Source organism: Phalacrocorax aristotelis, chromosome 2, assembly GCF_949628215.1.
Source record: "Phalacrocorax aristotelis chromosome 2, bGulAri2.1, whole genome shotgun sequence".
NCBI lineage: Eukaryota > Metazoa > Chordata > Aves > Suliformes > Phalacrocoracidae > Phalacrocorax > Phalacrocorax aristotelis.
In genome coordinates, this window is record NC_134277.1 from 1,213 (window position 1) to 23,377 (window position 22,165).

A 22,165-nucleotide genomic window follows, 5' to 3' on the forward strand; every position below is an offset into this window, starting at 1 on the left:
CCATGTCCCAGCCTTCTGTGAGAACTTCTCCAAGACCCAGGGTGCCCACCTGGGTCTCTGGGACTTCGTATGGATGCTGGGAGGGAATATGGGAACGCTGTCCCAAAAGGTTGTCCCAAATGGTTGCCCAAAGAGGGGCAAGAAGTGGACACCAATCAGCAACGGAAACCTTTAGGCTGGAGAGGAAGACATGGGTTTGAGCTTTCAGCGGAGTGAAGGTCCGCAGCATTTTCCCAAGGGGGATGAGTTTGCAGGTAGGATTTGAAATGTTTGCTCAAGGGTTTGCAGGACTTGTTGCCAACGACCTTTATTCCTACAGAAAAGGAGAACAAGAAGGTATCTTAGCCTGACACACTGGTGACGGTGGCTAAGAATTAATATGGGACTGATTAATAGCAAAGAGTCTGGGGCCAGGTAGGAAAGATTAATAGCTGTGTTCATTAAGATTATTCCCACTGACGTTAATTAAAATGACAGAAGCGGAACGAGAACTTCAGTTACTTCGTTAGGTCAGCTTCTCTCTGGCAGACAAGATCTCAAATACAGGGCATGGCTCTTAATTGTTTAATACGTCTAAGGGTGCCTGATAGACTCTGTGGGGATTTACAAGGAATTAATTTCAAAGGGAGGACACTACGGTTTGACCCTTGTTGGTAGAATTCTGCCATTACATTGTATTTAATAATAAATAGAGATTAAGTCAGTCTTCTCCTGGCACAGCATTCAGCAGGTGAAGAACAGCTGAAAATTCTGAGTCCAAATAAAGCCCAGAAGAAAGAATGGGCAGAACACTCACCCTAAAATGCTGGTCTCCCCCCAAAAAATCCACCATTACATAGGCTTCTGTAGCCAGATCGCTACGTTCTCAATTCAATCGGCAACATGAAAATACAGTTCGCAGCTGAGTACAAGAAACATTCAAGGGCACTTGGTATTTTCTTTATATAGTGCTTTAAACTACCATTTAAAAAATGACATTACACTCCTTTTGAGTGCTTTACACTTGGCTAATGTTCAGTTCTCACTGAAGGCCATTTTTAACGCACTTATATTGATTTGATAGGAACCTCAGTGTCGCCACCCCTATTAAGGAGGGTTATTCAAGAGGCTGATGGGGAGAGCACAGGGGTTGCTTGGGACTAGAATCATTAAAGTCAGGTAGAAAAAAGTAGGGCACAAATAAAATCAGCTCAGCAGCCCACATGCCTTCTACCGGGGGGAAGTATGGAGACTTCATGTTGCACAAAAGACGATTCAATGGGCAAATTTTGCAACAGAAGAGGAAAGAAGAAAAAAGGGCTTGCTGGGACACAGCTCAGAGGGGCTGGGAGAAGAGATGGGTCTTGATCTCATTGTGCATGAGAAAACTGGGGATATTCCAGCTTCGTTCCCTCCTCGTGCTGCTCACAGACTTTCTTCCTCAGGACCTCTTCCATGACCTTCTTCTGCCCTGGTACAAGGGCGGGCAAGGGGAGAGGAAGAGGATCCTCATCTTCCTTTTCTTTTTAGCCATCTGGCAACAAAATCAGGACACTGTTGGGTTAATTTAATCATTTTGGCAAGTGTGGGTCACCAGCCAGCCACGCTCAGAACAGAGCTGGGGAGCAGAGCCATCCCTTCCATTGGGTAGAGCAAAATTTAGCTGTTTTGTAACCAGTATGCCAGTATCACTTGTCATATAACAGGGCAAGCCACATGTGATGGGGGCAAGAAAGGCTGATTTTGGTCACATCAGAGCCCCACACCCGTTTTTGTTGTGAGATGCTTTCCACCCAGTCTCCGACAGGTCACATCCCTGTGGCAGGGCAAGACACACAAGCGTATCATGGCCCCAAACACATTTGGACAGTGTTGCGAGGCTCCTGCTCACACTCAGTGTTGAGGTGCCATGTGCACACACTGGTGCAAAATGTACAGCCCCGTGCTTCACACTCGGTGCATCAGGCACATTAGGTATAGCACAGCACACTGCATGTAGCTCAGGACATCACACAAAGCCTGTGGCATCAAACTCAGCCCAGCACATTGATCACAGCCCTCGGCATCGTGCGCAGCCCAGTGCATCACACACAGCCTGCTCCACCTCGCACAGCTCGGTCGATCCCACGTGCCTCAGTGCGTCATGCACAGCTCAGCACGTTATGTACAGCACGGCACATCACACACAGCCCACTGCATCCCGCACAGGTCAGTGCATGGTGCATAGCCCAGCACATCACACACAGAATCACAGAATCCCAGACTGGCGGGGTTGGGAGGCACCCCTGGAGCTCACCCCGTCCCACCCCCTGCTGGAGCAGGCACCCCCAGAGCAGGGGCACAGGGCCGCGTCCAGGCGGGGGGTGAATGTCTCCAGGGAAGGGACCCCACAGCCTCTCTGGGCAGCCTGTGCCCCTGCTCTGGCACCCGCTCAGGGAAGGGGTTTGTCCTCATGTTCAGGGGGAACTTCCCGTGTTCCAGCTTGTGCCCGTGGCCCCTTGGCCTGGCGTTGGGCACCGCTGAAAAGAGCCCGGCCCCATCCCCCTGACACCTGCCCTTCAGATATTTATAGGCACTGATGAGATCCCCCCTCAGCCTTCTCTTCCCCAGGCTGAACAAGCCCAGGTCTCTCAGCCTTTCCTCACAAGGGAGATGCTCCAGCCCCTGATCCCCTTGGCAGCTCTGCGCTGGCCTTGCTCCAGCAGCTCCCTGCCCTTCTGGAACTGGGGGGCCCAGAACTGGCCGCAGCCCCCCAGGTGTGGCCTCACTGGGGCAGAGCAGAGGGGGAGGAGAACCTCCCTCGCCCTGCTGGCCACACGCCTTTCCATGCCCCCCAGGGCACCGCTGGCCCCCTTGCCCAGGAGGGCCCAGAGCCCATTGCACACGCATGACCCACTGCATCACCCGCTGCCCCACGCATCGCGCACAGCCCGGAGCACCACACCCCATCCAGCACCTCTTGGTGGGTCACGCCCCACCCCACACACCATGCCCCACCCACTGCCCCACCCATCACCCCGCCCCACAGTGCAGTCTGGGGTGCTGAAATGCCAGGGGCTCTGCGGGCAGCTCCGAGCAAAGCCTGCCCAGATGAGCCAGGCTGGGTGCTGAGGAAGCCGGGGGCAGCGAGCTGCCCCGCCTGGCATCCCTGCGCCAGCACCCGCAGACAGGCCTCGCGTAGGTTTAGGCAAATTGCACAGATTCTTAAAATAGGACCTAACCCACACCAGACTTGGGCTGTGAATTGGCTAAGAGTTTCGTGATGGAGAGAGAAAGATGTCTCAAGGGGAAATACAGAGCTCAGACAAGCCTTTCCCCCTCCTCTTCCCATTAATTGCAGGGTTTCAAGGGCTTACTCCCCCATACTGGGATGCATCTCATATCTGAAGATGCGCGAGGCAGATCCAGGCCCTGTTTTGGCAAATACTGTTGGCTTCCCTCAGTGGAAACTCAATTAAAACAGGAGAAAGGGATTATGTATGCTTCCGTTTAATTAAAACCTCTTTGTGCAGCACACTACCTTCTCCTAAGAAAGCAGTGCAATATTTCGGGGGGGAGGGGTGGAAAACGAGGACAGCTCGCAGGTGTTTAAATTACAACCACTTATCTCAGCGGGTGAGGTGACGTCTCTAGAGAGCCTCACAGACAAATTAGTTCAAGTCTTGCCGCTGAAAAGCCAGACTTTACAGACTTCAGAGGGCTGGGTAGCTCCGCAGGGACGCTTGCTGCTGCAAACCGAGGCCAGGCAGGGAAAAGCCCGTTCAGTGGCAGCTCCCCCCCTTGTTAGCACCAACCTACCCTCCACGGCTCTGCTGCTGGCCCAGCGGCGCATCGCCGAGCCGGCAGGAACCACGCTTCCACGCTGCACGGCCAACCATAGTCAAAAGGGAGCTGGAGCAAGATAAATTGTCCCATTGAAATGGATTCAGTGGCATCCCTTGGAGAGCCCAGACATCAGAGACAGTCTCAAGTCAAGCTGACGGCTCCGGCTGGAGACAAGGAGCTGCTGTAGATGAACCAGAGAGAGGAGGATCCACCACCGTGGGAAGCTGGGATGGTGGGGGGATGCTGGGGCTCACACCTGGCAGAACATGGCCCAACCCTGCCCCAGACAAAAACCAGTAGGCACGAGAGCTGGATCAGGCCCTCTGGGCATCCTCTGCAGGAGGCTGCTGAGCGCTCCACTGACAATGAAGGCGGGCCGTGGGTGAGGAGCTCGCGGTGGTCATGACTCTGAGCAGAACAACAGGCAGAGTAACGAGCATTGGGGGACACCACTTGGGAGCAGGGAGAGAAGCCTCTCAAAGTGCCTGGCACCATCTGAGATGTCTGACGGTAGCTGCGGTTGGATTAGATGACCTAAATAAGTCCTTTTCAGTCTAAATTATTCTCCAACTCTATCCCACCTGGCTTCCAAGCACCATCCAGAGGCAAGAAGGTCTCCAGAGGTCCTGGGTCATCACACTGTCTGAAAGTTTCAGAAACTCTCAAGCATCTCAGATGGCACCGAGTGTCTATGTGTGGGCATCTGAATCATGGCCCACATCTCTGGCTCAGATTTGTGACATATACATAGGCCATAGGGAGATGAAGACATTCCTGCAGGGGTGGCTGGCAGGTGTGACACAGACCCTGCAGGAGACCGACGCCTTTCTGGAGCAGCAGCCACTGTCCCCCACCCCAACTATCTCAAGCCTTGGGGCACTTCTCAGGGGACTCACTCTATCACTGAATATGTGCCGCTGAAAGCAGGAAATCCAGGATGTGCTGGGTTTTGGTAGGCATGGAGCAGAGAGAAAGACCTGATAGAGGTAAGGAGGGGATCGTGGAGAAAACTGGAGCAGTGAGGAGGATTTGGTGGCTGGGAAGAAAAGGTATTACAACCACATGTTTATTGGGGTGACAATGGCAGGAAGAAAGATGTGAGTGGCAAAAATAAGAGGCTGCCTTGCGGAGAGAGCTAAATAGATATCCAGAATATTGGAGAGGGTTTTGCTAAAGTCTGGGTACAAGCTGGGTACACTCCACCCTGTGGGATGGTGTTTCGGCTGAAAAAGCAAATCACAGAAAAGTCCAAACTTCTAAAAACCTTCTGATAGATAGGAGACAGACACCAGACGAGGACCCAAGTGGTCCACCTTGCTTTCTACTGGCGGCACTTAACGTCTCCATGAACCTCAGGACCTTGTTATTGACCAAGACCTCCCACCCACTATACATCAGCCTTTAGGGCTCTCTGGAGTGAAAAGTAGAATCATAGAGTCATAGAATCATTAAGGTTGGAAAGGACCTCTAGGATCACCAAGTCCAACCGCCAACGCAGCACTACCGTGCTTCCCAAACCATGCCCTGAAGTGCTGCATCTACACATCCTTTAAATACCCCCGTGGATGGTGACTGCCCCACCTCTCTGGGCAGCCTGTGCCAATGAAGTCGTCCCCTGCTCTCTTGGTGAAGCTGTGCTTAGGATGCTTTGGGCTCGATTGTGCAGAAAAGCACTTGGGATTGATTGGGCTGAAGTAGCAGAGGCCAACATTGCAGCTGAGCAACTACAACATTCAACTGGCAGCAGGAAGAACTGTAAACTCATCCTGTGCTTAAATTAATGTGAGAGAAAAGCTGCAGTAAGACAGGGGCATAGACACCTTCCAAAGGTAACTGCTGGCTGACCAAGAGGGGTAACGAAACACTGAGGCTGACCTTGGTCTTCTACAGAGCCAGATGGCTGTCCACAGCCAAGTGTCACCAGGAGCAAGGCAGGGCACAGTGACAGTGTCTCCTGTTGGAGTGGCTTCACTCGAGTGATGCAGAGGAGGTTACGCCACAGACAAGACAGAGCACCAAACGCAAGAACATTTCCAACTCCCCTAGTAGCTCAGAAACTGGTGATTTAGCTCCACAAGGAAGGGAGAAGTTCCAGTGAAGATGTGAATTCAATCTCCATCCCCAGCCCCCCTCAGCAAACAGCCCCTGCTCTGGTCTGTGTCTCCGTGCTGTGGTTTCACATGAAAACACTTTTACACAGCAGGTCAGCTGTGCAGAGCGAGAGAGGTGTGTTAGGAACTCGGGTCATGCCAAGGGAATGGGGCTGCTCAGGCTGAGAAACGCCACCAGGAGGGTCCCGTTCCTCATTAGAAGTCACTAATGAGAGGCCAAGGCCTGGCAGGATGCAGGAAGTGTTGCAGGCCACCAGTGAGCTGGAGATTTTCTTGCGAAGCTGGAGTTTAGGCATGTTCCACCCATGTCCCCACTTCAGACATTTCAGCATGTCAGTAGGTCTGTACCCCAGTGGCTGGGGTCACTGGCTGGCGCCCAGGCCAAGACTTTATCCACTGAATCATAGAATCATAGAATCAGTCATAGAAGCATAGAGTGGTCTGGGTTGGAAGGGACCTTTAAAGGCCATCCAGTCCAACCCCCTTCCAATGAGTAGGGACATCTCCCACTAGGACATCTTCAGCTAGAACATGTTGCTCAGCAGCCGTTCATTCTGTACCACCCCTGAGACTTAACAAGGATGACAACGAAGACGTTGACTCCTTCCCACCTCACCCTCACTGACGCGCCAACCTAAGCCTCCAGGCCTATCACCTGGCCTCTTCTCACCACACACTTGTCCTGCAAACCAGCCCCCTCCCACCGCTACCTCCTGGCTCCGACGCTGAGTCATGGGGTCAGAAGCACAGAGGGAGATTATTTTGGCATGGAAGATGACTCTATGCCTTGTGCTTGCGTTGTACCCAGGACCAAGGGGAAACAGGACTTGCTCCGCAACTTCCTCAACGCTTGTTTCCCCGTTGTGCAAAGGTTAAGCTCCAGCAAAGAGCTCAGGAGCCACATCCCACGTTGCCTTGCAGCTCTTTGGGGAATCCAAGCTTAAAGTTTCTGTCCATTGCAATGCGGCTAGCTCTGGAATCTTCTGCTTTTCCAGTATACACAGAGTGACTGTGGGGAGGCGGGAAATTAGGCTGAAATAAATAAATTAAAACCAGCAGGAGGGGATCGACATGCTGCTTGAATTAGTGTGGAGGGTAATTGTAAACAACTGGGGAAATGTGCCTTAAATTAATTTTTAGGACCTAATGGGATTTTGCTTGGACTATAGTCAAGAATGAAAAGCCTTCAATGGCAAAACAAGGCACTTTGCATAAATTAGCAGTTATGACATTAGTGGAGCTGGCTCTTTTTGGCCGGCGACTGAGAGTATGTGTGCGTATGTGCACGCCTGCATGGAGGACTTGGGATTTGCTCTTATTTATTATCTAGAGCTTGTTTAAAGAAGTTATAACAGGAAGGGGAGAATCTTGACGCAGACACTGAAAAGCCAGGACTCCTGGGCCCTGCCTGGCTCGCCGTGGGGGGAAGCGCGGGGGGAGGGAGAAGGACAAGTCACCAACCTCTTTGTATTGCCATGTATTGAACTGGAGTGAAGTTTTTCCTTCTGTAGAGAGGTATGTTGGGACTCCCCAGGACAGAATGACTTCTCTGGGAGAAGGGAAGAGGTGTTTTGGGAGGCAGAATGATCTGGAATGACAGCCATGGAGTCCAAGAAAACAATGAATATAATCTTTAGAATCAGTCTCTACTCAAAGACCATAAAAAACCATCTCCCTGGGAAATATACAGATTGCCCATAACACCTATTGCAAGCAGCAGGCTGGAGCCAAAATCACAGAATCACAGGATGGTTTGCGTGGGGACGGACCTTCCAAGGCCATCCTGCAGTGAGCAGGGACATCTTCAACCAGATTGGGTTGCTCAGAGCCCCGTCCAACCTGGCCTTGAATGTTTCCAGGGTTGAGGCATCCACAACCTCTCTGGGCAACCTGGGTCAGGGTCCCACCGCCCTGAGAGTAACGAATTTCTTCCTTATATCTATTCTGAAACTCCCCTCTTTTAGTTTAAAACCATCACCCCTTGGCCTGTCACAACAGGCCTTGCTAAATATCTGTCCTCATGGTGGACAGACAAAACCAGAACGGTTTGTAGCCACTGATTTTTGGCTCCAGTGGCACTGAAGGTTACACACCCTTGTGGCATTAATAGCAGGAGTCTGAGGAGTGGCTTGGGGGACAACCTACCGTTGAGTCACGAGGTCCAGACAGGACCCCCTGGCTTTCTAAACTCCTTCTCTGAGAGGAGTCTAGGTGCAGCTAAGGCCAGTCTTAGTCTCAGACTTGGTCAACAGTTTATTTTCTAAGGATTGTAGCTGTAACCACCCATCAGAGTATTTGTTCTTAGTAACTAATTTGGCAGATGCCCTGTTTAACGTTATAAGGCCGGTCGCATTCAATGAGAACAACCATGGCTAGATTAATGAATAGCGCGATTTATTAGCGCAGCATGTACACAGGTTCTTTGGATTACCAGTTACAGGACACACATAAATACCAAAGATATGAGTAACACTGCGAGGCTACAAGTGCATTAAGCAAATATGAAGCGACTCCAATGCATTAGAGATTTAAAGTGACTCTATATAGAGGTTTCTAAGCTTTCCCGGGAAACGCTTGGTATTAACAAGTGCTCAAATCTTACCCAAGGTGTCCCAGTGGTGGGGGAAGGAGGCTCAGCCCTTCGACTGGTCCCAGAAGTCAGAGTGGTACGTGATGATATCTTCCCTAAAACCTTCTTTCTCTTAAATTATTTTGTATTATTTTTTATCTTTCAGGTGGAGCTTGAGTGACTCTAGTCATACATACCTTTATTAGGATTGGTGTAAAGTTTCCTCGCTTTGCTTTTAAAGGCGTAGACTAGAAGAAATTCCAAGCGCATGCCCGGTGAGGGGTGGTCGCACCTTAGAGGTGGGTGACTTTTGGGAGGGAGGTGTGTTTTGGTATTATAATGATATTATAATGAGCAAAGTTCACCAAAAGGACAGCATTTTGTCAAAAGTATGATGGACTGTTGGCCCAGGGTGGCAAACATGCAGCGTGCCAGCTCCATGGTCCCTCAAGTTCCCATTTATCGCAGAGCCTGGCCGCGATGACTCCGCACCACTCCACCCTCCGGACAGCTCTTCTTGTAGTCAGTAGCCACGTTCTCCTGGCATTGCCGACATCTATGGTTACTGGGGACCTTCCATGGAATGGATTCCTCACGTCAGCTGTGCTCTACCCTGAAAGCTTCTTCTATGCTGTACCTTTTCTAAAAACGTAAGTTTAATTTCTGAGTCACCTCCAGCAATTACTCCACGACGTTATACCTGGGCTCCATCCCCAATGCTGTTGATGGTTATGCTGTATATATTTTTTATATATATATATATGTATATATTTCAGTATTTTAATTGCAGCTTTGCAAAAGCATCAACACTTTCCAGATGCTCATTGTGGAAGAAAATTGGCTTTCGGTTGGGAAACTTAAATTTTTCACTACATTCTTATGTTATCTTCGTAAGTAACACTTTTCTTTTTTACTCTTTAGGTTTTTTATTTTCCTCCTCTGCAAACCATAATGAGGTTCAAAACGCTGTTATGCTGTCTGCTGGATTAAAGTAAAGGAAATCTACACCTACTTTACCCAAACCCAGCATAAATACCATCGGCCACCAAGAAGGACTACCCATGATCCATTAGCCCTGAAACTGATTTATTTTGAAGTAGTATAAAATAAAATCAAATGTTTTTGTTTTGCTTTCACTTTATACGCCCACATAAATTGGAAGTACGTCCCCTAACCTCAGTGTCCACCATGTCTGGAGCGTTGGAGGCCTCGTCTTTCTGAAAGCAGTTCTGTTTTGTAAAGTTTGGTGGCCCTCTATCCTCTGGGCAATCCCTGCATGAAAGTACTGTCGGGTCCCTCAAAATCTCAGCTTTCATTGATGTTTATCCGGGCTGATTTTGAGGGAAGGGCAAGAAACAAAATCCCTGTGTAACAAACATCAAAATAACACTAAGACAGAGACTAGAACATGAACTTGGAGCTTGACAAGGGATGGACTTCTGCTTTCTTATCAAGCAGAGGTTAGGGTTAGATGCCCCAAACTTACGGTAGCTCACCTGTTAATATCTTTGACAGTGCCTTTAAGAGGCCATTTTAATAGATCCATGGGCTTCATTGTGCTCAAAGACCACACTTAGTCATAAACTAGATACATGCACAGTCTAAAAGCATCAGACTTCAGTAGCCAGCGCTTATGAAGGCTCCATCAATCCTGTTTCTCCCAATCTTGGCTACTCAATCACATAAGAAGGTGGTAATACCCGCGTATTAAAAATGGAGCTTTCTCTTTACTCATTTCATATTGATTAAGCTGTATTTTAAAGTCAGTTTGCTATTGGGTTAATTTACCTTCCACCCCAGTTCCCACTCTGCTTGGAAATGGGATCCAGATGGACAACATTTCAGAGTTTAATTCAAACTCATTGAAGTCAGTGGAAGTTTTTTTTCCATGAGTTTCAAAAGGTTCTGGCCTCTTTATCACTTTGCAGCAAGATGCCTGGCCACAATCTCCATCTCTGAAATGCCAATAGCAATTAAAAAAGCTGCGAGAAGGTTAATATTCCTTCTGCTTTTATTATTCCCACAGAACGCAAACAGATTCGTATCCTCACTGGAGGCAATAAAGCCATCCACATTTGATCATTGGGGCATATGAGTGTTCAAACGCCGCCTCCTGCCAAACTTGAAGGTCCTTCACCAGCCAAACTCCTACTGACTTTGGCAAGGCTTAGCCAGCACACAAATCGTCGTGGGGTTTAAGTATGACACTGCCTTCCCGTATGACCTCCGTAGCATTCAGAGGAACCATCCAGAGTACCTTAACATAGGCCTAATGCCCAGATACCTGCCCCGGTTCTGCCCGTCGTGAGTAGATGCACCTCCAGATGTTCCGGGCTAACGTAGAAAGAAAAGCATTTAGTACTATTTCAGGCCTCCCTAAGACTTTCGTGCATTTCCATTAATAAACTTTCTGGACTGCTTTTTTATTTGGCATGATTCAATCACAATTCCAATGGAGACCAACTGAAAAGCTTTTCTCTTTCTTAAACCGAAGCGTTGACAGGCATGGGAAGACCCCTATCCTTACATCTCCAAATGTTTGCCAGAAGTTTTTTGGCACTCCAGAGAGTTATACTTCATGCAGAGAGAGGGACAGGTCCTTAAGAAATTCCGCACATTAGCTGTTCTTCAGTTTTCTGAAGGACAAAGTCCCAGTAGCACCAACGCCTCAAGCAACCGTTTTGCAAAACATCAAGCCATGATAACTCCTGCCAAGCACTCCAGGACACGAACCACCCTCAGCTTTACAAACATGCCATAATTCTCCATTAAATACAGATGAACAGTAAGCCCTTCTCTCTTCTTTTTCTCTGTCATTATTTTAGTGAACAATAGGTCAAAAGCCTGCAGCCAGGCCGTTGCAAATGAAACACTCTCGGGCAAAAAATATGTCAAACCTTTCCTGGTGGTACCTAGGTGGAATGATCTCATCTGACCTTTGGGTTTCCTCAGTCCTTCAGATACCCCAGGGGGAAAACTCATTAATAACAGCATGGCTTTCCTATTATTAGTTACATTTACAATATCCAAATGCCTGCAAGATGTTGTTTTATTTAACACAGCTTCATCTACCACAGATAGAGTCTATGAAGAGCTGTGGTAGGTTAGTCTGCTGTTGAAAACTGCTTTTTACTGGACATTTTCTGCTCTCTAACAATCACATAATAAATTCAGCGGGAGTTTTATTAGAACTCTTGGGGTATTTTTCTTTCAAATATCGTAACATGAAGGAAAAAAAAAAAAGTCATACAAAGCTTGAAGCAATCTCTGGCTGTCTTGTTTTAACACAGTTTTTGAAAGGGAGAGACATTCAGAAACGGCAAGATGACAAGCGCTGTTTAGGAACACTCTCACTGGGCCAAGCGAAACGGGTTTGGTTTTCTCTAGTACAGCTGAAATCTTCTGCTGGAGAGGGGTATTGGGGGAGGGGGTCCTGCCCCCCTGCCCCGCTCTGTGAGACCCCCCTGCAGCGCCGCCTCCAGCTCGGGGCTCCTCAGCACGGGACAGACATGGGGCTGTTGGAGCGGGGCCAGAGGGGGCACAGAAATGCTCCGGGGGCTGGAGCCCCTCTGCTGCGAGGCCGGGCTGGGAGAGCTGGGGTTGTTCAGCCTGGGGAAGAGAAGCTGCGGGGAGACCTTATTGCAGCCTTCCAGGGCTTAAAGGGGGGCTGTGGGAAGGGTGGGGGCGACCTCTTTAGCAAGGCCTGTTGTGACAGGACAAGGGGTGATGGTGTTAAACTAAAGGAGGGGAGATTTAGGCTGGATATAAGGAAGAAATTTTTTACGATGAGGGTGATAAAACCCCGGCCCAGGTTGCCCAGAGAGGTGGGAGATGCCCCATCCCTGGAAACACCCAAGGTCAGGCTGGCCGGGGCTCTGAGCAACCTGATCTAGTGGGAGATGTCCCTGCTCACGGCAGGGGGTTGGACTGGATGGCCTTCAGAGGTCCCTTCCAACCCAAACCTTTCTATGTCTCTATGATTTCCTTTGCCCAAGTATTTCCAGGATTTTCCTCTGCGCTGCCTTATTTTGTGGGACACATTTCTAGGTCAGGATCTGAGTAACTGAAAATGATCTTGGCAAAAAATACAGGCAAAAATGAGGTCTTGGAGGTTGAGGCCCAAAGAAACTGAATGGAGAGGCAGTGTTGATTCTGTATGGCACTCAAGAAGTGGTTACAGAAGGCTAATTCCCATACCATCCACACTGAAAGTCCTGTCCTTGTGGGCCTGGAGAGCTCATAGAAGAAGTGGGGCTTCCTCCTCCCACCCTACTGCAGCATAGAGATGCTGCAGCACTTGGTGGGGTGAGGGTCATCTTATTTTTGCCCCAAGACTTCAAAACAAAGCAACACTGTCATCCACCTGGTGCTTAACTAGCCAAGCCACAGAAGTCTGATGGAATGCAGTCACAGGAGTATGCCAATGAGATATGTTCATGGAGGAGACATGAACAACGTCTCTAAGCGCAGTGGTCCAGGTGTAACTTCAGACCCAGGTACGTCATCACCACCAAAAGCTGTGAGGGTAGAGGATTACCTTATATTTGCCCTTGCTGTACTTATCCTTGAATACCAGCAACTTGCCATTGGTTAAATAGGATACTTGGCTGGAAGAGATGGTTTTCTGACTGAATGGGGACATTTTTATATTCTTAAGTCCTCCAGATGCTTGGGAAGCTCTGAGAAACTACTCTCAAATGCATCAGCCAGTGCTGGGAAACTTTGAAGTCACAAAAACATCACCATCCGGTAAGCACTGCAATTCATTAATCCTCTTTAAAAGTCCCAACTCATCTGCACGGTTCATGGTGCAGCGGGAGTGTACAAGGGCCCTACCAAAAAGGAGCAGGATGTAGTCGTATTTCACAATGATACTGGTGTACAACACCCCAAGGGAGAGAGAGATCATCTCTTGGGTTGTTTCACCTCTGGCTTCCATGAAACCAGACACGACGTCCAGCTCCCATCTCACCCTTCACCAGTTCACCACCAGCAGCTGACCATGAGTCACCACAGGTATGAGAGAATGACCAAAAGCATGGAGCAACCTGGTCTCCTCCAGTCACTCAGATTTTTAATTTCTCATCTTAAATCATATGTCAAAAACTGGAGCATTTACAGACAGAGACACAGACTTTCAGCTGGCAGCATCCTTTCAGTCAACCAAGACTGTCTGGTACCACATATGGATCTGGGGTAGACAGCACACTAAATAAAAGTCTTCTGAACTGAAGCTCCTCCAGTTGGACCTCATTTTTCCCCTAGAAAAAGAGCTGAGAACTTCTTTAACTGTTCCGTGGCCCCAGATTGCTCTTTTTGCCAAAGTCAGGGACATTTGCTATTAATGTACTACAGAAAAATTTCCCTCCAGGACACACATTTACCAGAGCAAATCTCTGACCAGGTGATGCCTCTTGGTGCTGTTCCTGAATTTCATCTTACCTCCAAATTAGTGGGAGGAAACGTAAATAGATGCACAAATTTACACACATAGCTATAACATAAAAAGAAATATATATACTTAGCAGCATCCACAGATCACATGCAAAATCTTCCATGCCACAGTACTTTTGACTTTTGGCAAGTCAATTGGGGAATAATTCAAGATCTGGGGTAGTTCTTTGGCCCTTGCAGACTTTGCTGCTGGAAAGGTTCTATATCTGCTCCCAACCCAAGGGATGGAAATGTTACATGTGGAAAGGCCAAGGAGGAAAGAAAGGGGAAGACCAGGCCATTCTCACCTTCCAGCAACTGTGTCCTTTGCTCCAGAGAATGGGACTGATGGGCAACCCACGGATGGATGGATGAATGGGCGGACGACAAGCTTCTCATTATTGCTTGACCGAACAAGCAAGTCAAAAACTGATGGGTCAGCCACCACCCAGGGGAGTCTAAGCACCACCCAAAGTGGTGATGCCTTACGTTATGCTGTTCCAAGGTCCGACATACTTCACTTTTTTCTAAAAGGTCCATCCTTACAATCATGTGGTTACATGAAAGAATTCTGGTTTTCTTTAAGCGTAGATCCAGCTCTCAAGGTTTTGGTGGAGGACACTTAAAAAACAGGAGGAAAATAAGAACACGTACATATTTATTGTTCAACATGCGATGTGCCCATCCCATGCCATTTGTACTGCAAATCAAGCATAACTCAACCTCTGCCTGCTGTGACCTCCTGGCTCACACCGTAACCTCCTTCCCAAGCATCGCTCACAAGGAAGATGGGGAAATGGGAACCAAAATAAACCAATGGATCAGGTGAGCTCCTTTTTAAGTGGTTTTGCTCTGTGTGCTCTCTGTGGCCCTTAAGATTGGGTCAGCAGCTCCAGAGGCAGCCAGGGAAATCACGGGCAGCCCCAGGAGGAGCCTCCTGTCCTCAGCACGGCTGCCAGCCACCTCCTTATGGGACTAAGCAGTGACCCTGCACCAGATCTGTTGGTAATTTGGGCCACTGAATTACGCTGCCACTTAGATTTGGTCACTCGCAGATTGCCAGGGCTGGAAAACTCTGGAGTCCTGCTGGGGTGGAGAGCAGGCTGGCCACCTTCCCCAGCCGCCATGAGGTGGTCCTGAGCCACCTCCAAATGCATCACATGGCCCTTTTTCAGACTCATGACTCCTAAACCAATATGCTCTGGTTTGTTTGGCTGTTTGGCTTTTTTTTTTTTTTTTTAAGCTTTTTATCCACTTTTGGGGTTTTGGAGGCCTTCTGGATTTGTATTTGTGAATTCTGAACTCTCCATGAGGGCAATTCTTCTCCCTCACTTTTTCCAAGTGATAGCCAACTTTTCTGTGTGATGGCAGAAAGGGCAGCTTGGAGCAAACCCTGCCTCATCCCCAAGACCCCTGACAAAAAGTCGTGAGGGTTGGTGAGAGCAAGAACCAACACTCGGAAGTTTTCTCTATCCTCCTTTCTCCAGGCTGCATTACCCATGGAGAGGGGTGGGATAGAGAAGGGGGGAGAAAAACTAATGCCAGCCACGAAAGTAAAGCTCAATCTCTGCTAATGCACCTTCGTCCCGAGCTGTGACCTTCCCCGTCTAGCCCCAGCCTTGCACTCGCAGTGACTCCCAGAGCTCTCCGGCAAAGCCCTTGGCTCCGATCACCGTCCCACTGTGCCTGAAACACCTTCAGCACATGGCTGCCACCTCGGCGGGGTGTGATGGAAATAAATCCAGCAGCTGCAGCAGCTACCACACACTAATGAACTTCCAGACAGCAAAATTATATTGGGACTTTGCCATCTCTTTTCCTCCTGCCCCGTTCTTTTATTGTTTGCCTCTTCCAGCCAAAACTGCAGGAATTGCCTTGGGAAGTTTTCGCATGCCTCTGCCAGTAGGAAGTGGAAAATCGCGGTGGTGGAACATCGCGTTGAGGGCTCTGCTGTGCACGGCCCGTGGGATTCGCCCCAGCACCTGCTCCAAATTCCCGGACACAGCAACGAGCCCCAGGCAGGGGAGGACATAGTCCTGCTGAGATCAGAGGCTGTAGCATCAAAAGGCAAGTCCTGGATGCAGAGCTGCTTCCCACTGCGTGTGTCCCCCCAGCCCCTTTTCTGCCTCTGGTCACCCCATTAAAGCCCCAGAGAAATCCCCTCATTAGAACTGGGGCAAGTGGGGCAGGAGTCCCCTTCTCTGCTTGTGCCATGTCTGTAATTAATGCTCAGTGACTGTCGGGCTCGGGTCTCCTTAGGCATTGTAAGATCACATATAATCATAGAAAGGTTTGGGTTGGAAGGGGGCTTTAGAGGCCATCCAGTCCAACTCCCTGCCATGAGCAGGGACATCTCCCACTAGATCAGGTTGCTCAGAGCCCCGGCCAGCCTGGCCTTGGGTGTTTCCAGGGATGGGGCATCTCCCACCTCTCTGGGCAACCTGGGCCGGGGTTTCACCACCCTCAGAATAAAAAATTTCTTCCTTATATCCAGCCTAAATCTCCCCTCCTTTAGTTTAACACCATCCCCCCTTGGCCTGTCACAACAGGCCTTGCTAAAGAGGTCACCCCCACCCTTCCTACAGCCCCCCTTTAAGCACTGGGAGGCCGCAATAAGGTCTCCCCGCAGCTTCCCTTCCCCAGGCTGAACAACCCCAGCTCTCCCAGCCCGGCCTCGCAGCAGAGGGGCTCCAGCCCCCGGAGCATTTCTGTGCCCCCTCTGGCCCCGCTCCAACAGCCCCGTGTCTGTCCCGTGCTGAGGAGCCCCGAGCTGGAGGCGGCGCTGCAGGGGGGTCTCACAGAGCGGGGCAGGGGGGCAGGACCCCCTCCCTCGCCCTGCTGCCCACAAGATGGTGGGAGCCATTCCCCAGCACCTCCTAGGACAGAGCCTTCACACCATGAAGAGGTCATGATTTTAGCAGTAACCGAAGGAGTCTTTTTCCCACTTTTGAAAGGGCTTGCACTAAGTCCTGCCAAAAAAAATATGAAATCAGATCAAAAGGTGCCTGACCCTTGATTGCTTTGGCCCAGTTCCTCAAAGGCATATGGGCAACTGAGCCCGTTCCAGCACAACAGCATTAATGTGGGCTGAAATCTGTAGGATTTGCCACGTCCATGTCAATAAGGCCCAGCAACCCATCCCTCATACAAGGACAGCACTGGTGATCTTGCAAAGGGCTGCAGCTCCCGTCTGCTGGTTACGCACAGAAACATGGCCAGAGGCCAGACATCAGTGCCAAAACTCCCCTAAAAACACAGGGTTTAGGCACCCTTGAAATCATAATCCCCAGCTTGGCGTGCTCACCCCTTTTTAAGGTACCATAGGGTCATAAGACCCCCCCATAGGTAATTTCAAATATAGGTGCCATGTGTAGACACCCAATTCAGTTGCCCACACCTAAGTATCCTGTGCCATATGAAATACCCTGTGGAATCCCTCCACGCTTCCACCTCTGATTGCAGAGGGTCACCTGCCATTGCCACAGGTCTCCCAGAGGTCCCAAGCCCCATCCGTCAGCCATGACCAGAGCATCCCAGACGATCCTTGGAAACACTCAACCATTTCCTAAGCATTTAAGAAGCAAAATTCTGCCCTACAATCTCTGCTCAGTTTTGTAAGATAATGTTGCAGAAGAAAATTTTGCAGAAACCTGTTTTGGAGGCTTGGAGGCCTGTCAAGTCGTGACGGCAGCCCAGAAAAGTGGGGTTTTTTGTTTCTTTACCAGAAGCAACAATGGTCCTAATTCTCCAGGGAGCTCAGCTCATGGGACAGGCAGCAGAAGCTCTGAACTTGGCAGAAGTCTGGCCAGGGACGTCATAAAAGGATTTTTCAGCAGCTGTCAAAAAATGGGTATTTCCTTTCATGTTTCTGCAGCAACCAGACACTTGAAAGCCTGACCTTGTCCATGGGTGTGGACAACTGCAGAAACATGGCCTGAAGGGCTGAGGACTTGGGATGAAGCCTCCCCTCCATCATCCCAGCAAGTAGGACTCTGGGATCTCCTGGCTTGGGGATCCCACATGAGCGCAATTGCTCCGGCACACCAGGGTCGCTCCTGCTTCGTGTCACGCAGCTGTCAAAGTCTCCTTCGAAATCTGGCCCACCCTGCTGTCTTTTATTCTGACCGAGCGCATGTTATACCCAGTTTCTCGTAAGACAAACAGAGGGGTGTCAAGACAACTGTCTGCTAAGGCATTCTCCAATGCCGGAGCGCAAAGAGCACAGAAGGAAATCCAGTTAAAAGATGCAGGGGGTGGCATTTTCTAACGAGAGGAGAAAGAAGCATCATAATTTTTAAAAGGCCATCATATTGGCTGAGGATAAACCAGATCAAGTGACCAGGAGAGTCCTGCAGGGATGTATTTGACATCGTTGTCAATTTTGTAACATATCAGCCCTTTCTACAATTGTCGGTAAAAGGCAGTGAAGCGACCACACTCCAAATCAACCAAAGAAAAACAGTCTGTTGTACAGATGCAAGTTATTAAAGTGAAAGGTTGGGAGAGCAGCAGCGACAGCAGATGGTGTTTAGAAAGGAGACAGATTTGCCTGACACGAGGCAGAAAAAGGCTGGAGAACATGGAGACAGCAGGAATAGGACAAGGCATGGGCTGGTTGGGCTTTGTTTCATTTTTTAACCAGTAAATATGCCCTATCCCACCACCTGCCTGCAAAAAGCCCCGCAGCTACTCAAAGCACAAAATGGTTCATACAAATACATAGGCATTTATCTACTCATCATGTCCCCTCTGAGCAAGGAGGGAAGGTGGATGACCCAGCACCACCTTACCCCGACCGTCCAGCTCTCCCAAAATTGTGCTTACACCCCAGGAGTCTTCACAGCGTGACCTCCAGGCTGCCGTCACCTCCTGCACGCAGGACAGCGTCACCTCCAGGCATTCAACGCTTTCCCACTTGATGATGGACCTAGAACAGACCTAGACCTGAGGTGTGGAGGAATTCAAGACACAGGAAGAGGACTCTCATCAAGAAGTTGTTATTCAGTGATTCACTGATGTTTCCTGTGTTCAGCCTCTGTCTCTGGTCCCTCAGCACCGGGAAGCTGAAATCTGAGGCTGTGGTTGGCCAACCAGTGCTGCTGCCAAGGCCCAGTACCATCCATGGACAACTGTCAGGCACCTGCAGAAGCAAGACGGAGTCCGGGGGTGAGGACACCAACCCCACGTTGGGCCATTGGTGAGCTGGTTACCCCAGCCTCAGCTCCCCTTCCTGCACAGCATATGTTGTCCATGAGCCTTCCCCAGCCCAGCTGCCGACTGCAAGAGGGTCCTCAGTGTGGGTGATTCTCAAGGAGTCCCTTCCATACCAATATTTATAGTGTCCTTGGCAATGAGCAGTTGGGTTAGGTCATTGGTCAGCACAGGACATGGTTTCTGGATTAGTTACCGTAAACCAGGCTTCCAGCTGTGCTGCAATTAGCCGAGCAGAGGGAAGAGCAGCACAATTGACCTAGGATTTATCTCACATAGTGATTCCTCTCATTCCCACTCAAGTCTCATGGCCAGCAGAATTCCTGCAAAGACCTCACCCTCCTCCATCAGGGCCATGATCCAGCTCCCAGCAGCATGGAGGCACCCCAGGAGATGTATGTGATCCTCAGGTTTGGCCAGGGATGAGGTCTTTGAGCCATGCTGAGCGGAGAGGGAAAGCTAAGGAGCATTCCCAGCATCCATGTCTGCAAGACCCAAACCTACTATCATGAGCTACAGCTAAGGCTGGGTGCAGAAGGCTCATATGCAAAGGATACAAGGCCATGACACACAGCTAAGCAAAAGCAGGTCCCAGACCATACCAAGGCATTGCATTCCCCAAGGAATTCCCCCGTATTGAGAAAGCATGATTTGCTCTGCTCATCTGCACACGTCACCAGGAAGTTATCAGAGAGTTTGTGCGCTGGACCCAAGACCATGGCTGTTGGTTTTTCCTGTGTCTCCAGGACGAACAGATGCACCTCCAATCTCTGAGTGGAAAGCAGATCATTATTAACGATTTCTCTTCCTCTTCCATGGAAGGCGCTTGTTGTACTAGCCCCTTGTGGCCAAGAAAATCACAGAATCACAGGATGGTTTGGGTTGGAAGGGACCTTTCAAGGTCATCAGGTCCAACCCCCTGCCATGAGCAGGGACATCTCCCACCAGACCTGGTTGCTCAGAGCCCCGACCAGCCTGGCCTTGAATGTTTCCATGGGTGGGGCATCTCCCACCTCTCTGGGCAACCTGGGCCAGGGTTTCACCACCCTCAGTGTAAAAAACTTCTTCCTTATATCCTTCCCCCAACCATCTATTGTGTCTTTTTCCTTGAAATTTCTACAATTTACTTGAATCCCATCCCAGACTGCAGCAAGAGAGGCGATTTCAGCCCAAAGGCAGCTTGAATACAGCCTCTCCTGTGTCCTCAGTGCACTCTATATGTTTATCCACAGACAGATGGGTTGGAAATAGATAGGCAGCTCTGCACGCTGTCCTTGTCCTTGCCCAAGTAAGAATTGCACCCTTTATTCCTCATCGTATTAACACCAATAATAAATGCTAAGCCTACCGCTCAGCCCAATCCAAAAGGAGGAGGACTTCTCGTTCACGCACAAGGACAATTTCCCAGTTTGTGGTCCTCACTGCAGCAGAGGCCTCTTCCACATCGGTTAGGACTGTCCTAATGATGTTCCCAATGGATGACACCGAACCTGCCGCTCCTTCTCCCTGCTTTGTTCACATGCCACGTCCAGCCTCTTGGGAAGCTGGAAAGCAAGCCATGCTACTAACCAGCTATTCACCAGGATGGAATAGCAGCCAAGCAAAACATGAACAGAAATAGGAAGGTATTTTTTCAAATCCTTTGGCATTTTACCGGATTTCCATGCATATATAAGCAAGCTGCTGGCAAGATGCCACTTTATACCTCAGCAGCTAAAATAGACACTCCTGAATTCAGTCCATTCCATCCCGTTAATCATTTGGCCAATATTTCTCTCTCTAATCACATTTCAGTTGATTAGCAGATGATGGTCTGGGCCATGAGGCTGAGCTTCATGGTCTCCCAGAACCATGAAGCCCATCTGACTACATGCAGATGTGCCCGACACATCTCCAGCTGAACTAACCGCTGTTGGCGTTCTTTGACATTCAGTGGAGATCAAGTCAATCAAGTTCATCCTTTCACTCCAGCTTACACTAAAATAGACATTTTGAGTAAACCAGAGGCCTCATGCCCTAGAAGTTCTTGTTTCTGTCCTTCAACACGTAGAGGGAGCCCAGGGTGGTTTGTTGGGCTGGGGACACCCACCCTGAAGATGGCCAACGTGAAGTGAGAGCCACTCCACACCATTCAACATGACAGTGGCGTGCATCAAAATTCACGTAGCTCTTTAGAGGCACTTGATAAGACCAGTGCTTTTCACAACCTCGTCCTACAAAAGGGCAAGCATTTCACCCCCCATGGCAAACCAGGGTACTTGCTCTCTGGCCCAAACCCGGGCTGCACCTCAGAGCTGGTGTCCACACACTTAAACGCATTCCATCACAGAATAAATGGGCAAATTGGGTCTGGTCCTTGGCCTGTGCCACCCCTGACCTTTGCCAGGACGTTGTTTGGGACTGTTTCTTCTCACAGCCCAAACCCACGCCGGGTCCATGCTAGCCATGAAACAGTCCAGGCAAACTTCTGACTGAGCCTGGGGCCATCCCTTTTTAATTTAGTAACAGCTGGGGCCATCTCTGACTAGTGGTCAGAAGGGGAAGAGCCAAGGCTTTATGGCCAGGCTGTGGATGAGACCAGATGATCGCCCCAGAGGAGCCATTTGGCCTTCTCAGAGCACCATGACCCAAAGATACTGCACTATTTTTATTATAATTGGTCTTATGAGACACCATATCAGCAAGGGCAGAGCTCCTAGGTGTCATTATGGGACTTTCTGTCCACCCTTGGTCTTGCTCAGGACCAGGTCTTTTTAGGCTGCTTCCTTCCCCTGAGCCTGCCCAGCCCATCCTTGCTCTTCCTTCACCTCCATCGCTGCTCTCTGGGTGGTACCACTCCAGCACAGCCTCTTTCAAGACATTTCCAAGCCTCCACAGCCATTTTCCTTGACTATCCTGTAATCTCTATTTCTTCGTCCCTCCTTTTTGCATCCTCAAAACATCCCAACACTCCCACGATTCCCAAACTCTACCACTCCTCCCTGCAAACCCAGCGCCTATATTTACACAGGGCACCTCCTGCAAAGCCCACGTTTGC

The 22,165-nt window shown here is 49.7% G+C and overlaps 1 long non-coding RNA gene across 1 annotated transcript; it reads right to left on the reverse strand.

Moving 5' to 3' along the window:
* Positions 1–3,321: 3,321 nt before the first annotated feature.
* Positions 3,322–20,656, reverse strand: LOC142052248 (uncharacterized). The gene is made up of 4 exons (XR_012658781.1): positions 20,477–20,656; positions 14,226–19,898; positions 7,377–7,503; positions 3,322–6,924 (listed from the first exon to the last, which is right to left on the reverse strand). It is a non-coding gene; the product is annotated as an uncharacterized LOC142052248 (long non-coding RNA).
* Between the last annotated feature and the right edge of the window lie 1,509 nt (positions 20,657–22,165).